The sequence below is a fragment of the Durio zibethinus genome, chromosome 26, assembly GCF_047325235.1.
Source record: "Durio zibethinus cultivar Kanyao isolate XHJ-2024 chromosome 26, ASM4732523v1, whole genome shotgun sequence".
In the NCBI taxonomy this organism is placed as follows: domain Eukaryota; kingdom Viridiplantae; phylum Streptophyta; class Magnoliopsida; order Malvales; family Malvaceae; genus Durio; species Durio zibethinus.
In genome coordinates, this window is record NC_143187.1 from 8682048 (window position 1) to 8688047 (window position 6000).

A 6000-nucleotide genomic window follows, 5' to 3' on the forward strand; every position below is an offset into this window, starting at 1 on the left:
TAATATTTGATTGATTTAGAAATTAGAATAATATATGCAATTAACATAAAGTATTAATTTAAGAGAAAGTTAAAAACTTTCTTAAAGCAGCTGTAAAATCAGGCAAAAAATGTTGATTGTTCATTTTCAGGCTATAAAATTGCCAAAAGAAAACAGTTGCTGAAAAAAAAAAAAAAAGACTATAGACTGTTGTATGAAGTCTAAGTAGAACTCTTTTAATCATGGTCAGAATCGATAAATACGTCAAAAGTATTGTATGTGTTATAACGTTTAAGTTGAAAACTTATTTATTAGACACAAAAATATGAAGTTGTCATCAAATTTTTTTATCTAGATATAATTGATCACTTATGTGAATTTATACTCTTTAAGGTTATTTTAAGTTTAAGCCTAAGTTAAAGGTTTTTAAAAAGAATAGATTCTGGTATATATTATCAGAACTACGATTAGAGAGTCGATTACGTGCAGAGAATGTATTATCATTTTTTATGCCCAAAATTGATATTAAATTAATTATGTGTTATCTTATTTAAAACTTATCAAAAATAGTTTTATCATGTAAGTTAATCAATTTCAATCTTTTTTTTTTTATTTACAACACATGGTAATACAAAAATTCTATAAAAAAATCAAGTAATCATGCAATCATATAATAAATATTAAATCATAACATGTAAAAATTATCATGCAAATATATTATAAATCATATCAAATATCATGTAATAATATCATGCGTAATTTATGTTAAAATATTCATACAAGAACGTAATGCAAATATATTAATTATCATGCAATAATAATAATAATCATGTAAATATATAATATCAAGCAAATATATTAATAATTATGTAATTAAATATAATAATGTAATTATACATACAATAAATATAAAAACATGCAATTAGGTATTATTCAAATATAATATTAATAATGCAACAACATATAATATCATATCATGCAATAAATATAAAATCATGCAATAATATTAATAAAAAAATAACCATGTAAATAAATATATTAATAATCATACAATTACACAAATAAATAAATTAATAATCGTGCAAATAGACATGTAATTAACTATATAATCATGCAATTAATAATTTAAAACATATAATTAAATATATAATCATGCAAATAATAATATAAATCATGTAAATAAGCATGCAATTAAATATATAATAATAATAATGCAAATAAAAATAAATAAATCATGCAAATAAATATACAATTAAATATATAATCATGTAAATAAACATGTAATTAAATATATAATCATGCAATCATGTAAATAATAATATATAAACCATTCAAATAAATATGTAATTAAATATATAATCATGCAAATAAATATATTAATAATCAAGCAATTAAATTTATTAATAATTATGTAATCAAATTAAATATAATCATACAAATAAATATATTAATAATCATGTAAATATATTAATAAATTACACAAATAAATATATTAATAATGCAAACAAATATGTTAGGCAAATAAATTATCACGCAAATATAATATTAGTAATGTAAATTCATGCAAAAATAAATACCATGTAATAAATATAAAAATAAGAGTCAACAATTAAATATTATAAAAGTTATGCAAAAAATCACAAAAAAAAAAAGCAAACATTACCTCAATAGATCACGATTCCAACAAATTTTCACTTTTTAAAAACTTATGCTTCCTACTATAAATTTTAACCTTTTTTTTTCAAAAACTTCAACTGGATCTTCTTGAAAATTTTTTTTCTTGATTGTTTTTTCCTTGTTGGTTCAAAAGTTTACCCAAATTTTTTATTTTTTCAATGACCTTTGTTTGATCTTGATATCTATTGCTGTGAGGCCTTTCCTTTGATCACAAATTCAAAATCCTTATATAGGGCTTGAATCCTTTCAATTCAGAAGAAATTAATTCAACTGAATCTAAAACTTATTTTCAAATTTTATTATTGTATAATCCTCTATTTTTTAATAGATTGAGTTCTAAGTCTTTCTAAAATTATTCAACCATTAAAGTTAAAATTTGAAATAAAATCCAATAGTTGAATTGAATTCAAGATTTTTTATGCAAAATCTCACATTTTTTCTTTTTTATTTTTATCATTTTTAATTTTTTTTATCAATTGACTTTGACTCTTTTGACTAAAAAAATAAAAATTAAATAAAAAATTAAACTAAAAAAATTAAAATACAAATAAAATTTAAGGCTTAATATTTAGGCTCAAAATTCAAATTTTCAGTTACAATCCAATTACACAATCAAAATTAAAATTCGAAATCCAATGAATTTCAATAAATTTTTAGACAAAATGAAGTGTCTACAGTGTACTATCATAGCAAATAGACAAAAGACATCAATCTTTAAGTGATTATCATTAACGAATCTTTTTCATCCTCATGAAAATGATTTGTTCCTGGCATTGTACCATATAATCAAAGATTTATTTTCTTCTTCATTGTACCATATAATCAAAGATTTATTTTCTTCTTCAAGAACAAATAGTGATAAAAGAATGATGATCTGGGATATGTTTATAGAAATAACTCGGAATATGCTGCAAAAGCAATACAATAAAGAATTATTAATAAAAATTTTGAATGTGTGTTTTGTTTTATTTTTATGATTGAAACTATATGATAATATATGGTAATAGTATATATATAATTGTTTACTAAGTTGCAATAAATATTCACATTCGTGCTAGCCATTAAGCAATGGAAAATAGGAATATCACAATAACCATCATTTTCATCTCTTGCACAGTGAGATTGAGTATTGTAAGTTCAATTAGAGGTTGTGAAATTTTGTATAATTTTGTTTAATTGAAATGGTGAAAAATGTAATAAGTATATGTGAAATGAAAATACTACTTTATGGTCCTTCCAGTTGATTTGATCTTACAATGGTAGGTGATTTAATATGCAAAAAAAGTTTTGAAGCTCATGTAATTGTTGCATGTTAAAGCTAATGTATCTTGGTATTTAAAATAATGTGCTCGAACAAATTCTTTCAATCCATTTTGCAAGTATAATTGATCATTTACGCTTTTTGTCATAAAAGTAAAATAAAGTTATATGCCTGTAATTTAGTTGTAAAAATAAAATAAAATTATGTATTAATAATTTAATATTGAACAATGTATAAGAGAAATCATATGTTATTTTATCTTTTTGTAATAAAAGATAACTAATATTCAGTAAAGATAATTAGGGATTGAATGTATAAAAGGTAACTATTACTCAACAAAGATAATCTACTTAAAAAATTGATTATTATATCTCTTTGTAAATTGTTAGTTCTGGTGCAGATTTTGATATGTCTACAACATAATTTGTGGGAACAACCTTAATTACCTGACATTAATACATAAATTGGTGAAACTTTTTTATATTTTATCTTATAGGAAGAGCATCTTACTATTAATTATTTCAACATATTATATTCAATATTCATAACTTAAAATTCTTAAATTTATAAAATATTAAATTATTTTTTTGTTGTAAAAGATGTTAAATTTTGCTAGATACATTTTTTATTGATTTTAATAAATTTATTTATATTAAATTAATTAAATTAATGAATTTATAAAAAAAATTTGAAAATTAATGAAACTAAGAATATAATGACAAAAATAAATTACAATGATAAAGTTGAATATTAAATCATAGTGCACTGACAAATTTTATTTTAATCTCACTAGCAAATTATCTTAATCCATAAGAAAAATTACATAAAATTATCACTTAATTTGAAAATTAAAAATTCTTATCTAAAGAATAACAGAATCCATTTTTTTCTTGAGATTTTCCTTTTTTTTTATCATTAATAATCAATTATCAAACATCCACATGGATAAAAGAAGAAAGTATTGATAAACATCATTAAAAAAAAAACTTACATAAAAAGTTTGTATTACAATTTATATATTTGAGAAAATAAATAAAAATTGTTCATGTCCTTTTGAAGATTTTTCACATCTCTTAAGGTTTCAATATAATCAAGTTCACTATTGGAGATGGCTTAAGAGTTTAATTACTAAAATTCAACATGATGTGAGCTATAGGGGGATTTGAGATTTATGTCATTTGGTTCAAGATCATCAATTGAATGACACTGCTTATAGTGATTTGTGACAAATTGGTAAGTCATTGCCAATGCCAATACTAGCATTAAAAGACATAAAACAATTTAGTTTAAGATTTCTGATGATAGCAATTATATTTTATCATCTACCAGATGTTACAACCGACATTGACATGACAAAAAAATGGATAAAGGCCATGGAGTCGGGGGCTTACAATGTGATCATGGTCAAGAGGAGCATAAATGCCAATGCTAACAGTGATTTTTCTTAGAGTACCATTTAAAGGTGGATTAGATGTGTTCTTAAACCCAATTGGAACAACAATTACAAGCAAACCTATAAGATTTCCCAGACAAACTTGCTCCTAATCAATTGCATTTCCAATGAATGCATTAATAGTAAAACTTTCTTATACCTTTTGGATTAACTTTCCCAGAACTCTTTGTGCTTGTGAACATACTTACAAATAATTAATATATAGAAACAAGCCCATAAGAAATGGTGACCTCTTTCTAGTTTTTGCCTAGGTAGTTCTTATCTATTTTTGTTCTGAATTTCCATGTTTTGAAACTCAAAATTGAAAGTAAAAGAAGTTTGTGTCTTTCAATAGCTCATAGTAACATGTGTTCAAAAGCTATATGAATTCATTCAACTATAATATCAATCAATAATCATAGAGCAAATCACTAACCTGCATATAATCTACAGCTAAAACTACACGTGCACGATGTAACTTAAGAAGCCATTGATCTTGAGCTTTATAATCATAATTTTTTGCAGAGTGTTGCCATTCATCAAAATAGGTTAACATGTCAACATCTATGGTGAAGTTTAAGATACTTTAAATAGAGTCCACAATGTAATTTAGTTTGAAAGGAACCACCTTAGCTCTTTATTCAAGCACATGAACAACCTAGTTTTAGAATAATTAGACCTTAAGATTTACAGTTCTCTCTAAGTAAAAATATAATATTGCAATTCAATTAATTAAAAAAAATGATGAATTCATAGTAATCATGACTTATGTAACTATAGATTTAGTCACAAGATTATGAAATAACACCTCATTGTCAGCGTCTTCAAGATAACTGATTGTAAGCTTTGTGATATAAACTAAGAATAGGTCATCAAAAAGAATGCCTTCTGATGTATAATCATCTGGATCTTTCCCTTCGATGGAATCTAGAACAATTGCACAATCCTTAGCATTTCTACAGAATGGACCAAGCTTATTTTATTAAAAATAGAGCAATAAAAAAGTTATTGAAACGTTACCCTTAAAGCAAAAGGTGGTGGTTGAATACTATTTTAACTCAAAAGGGATGTCTTCTATGCAGTGATATTACCAAGCTTTCTTATATACTCATTACACTAGTTCAGCCAACTGTGCCAAAAGTTGGCCGCAATGCTATCACACCACACACGAGCAACAGGCTAAGTAATGGAACCAGCTATTTCTAAATCAATCGCAAATGAAACCATACTTGTAACATGAATTTAATTTCTTAGATGAAGATGCCTGAATTTCATAGAGAAAGAAAAGCCATCTATGGTATAATCTACTCTTACTATCAAACAAAATGATTTTAGATCTGTTTACACACTTATGAAAGGACTATACCAACCCATACCTTATTGTCAATCCTATTACAATTGAGGGACCTATGTAGGTAACTTTTTTATATGCCAACATTGAACTTATTTTTTAATGTTTAGTATCACAATATGTTGTAATTTCCAATTACTAATCCAAAGTAATCTCAAATATGCAATATCTATATACCACTTACTTTTATTAAAAATAACATATCAGATATATAGTTTATAATCCAAACCAAGAACCTCATCGTAATATACTATTTGTTTCTATTGAAAATATGCATTATACTATGACAGTTGATGTCCT

The 6000-nt window shown here is 23.9% G+C and overlaps 1 pseudogene; it reads right to left on the reverse strand.

The window, feature by feature from the left end:
- Window positions 1-2404: 2404 nt before the first annotated feature.
- LOC111274231 (uncharacterized) lies at window positions 2405-5576 on the reverse strand (annotated as a pseudogene).
- Window positions 5577-6000: the final 424 nt, after the last annotated feature.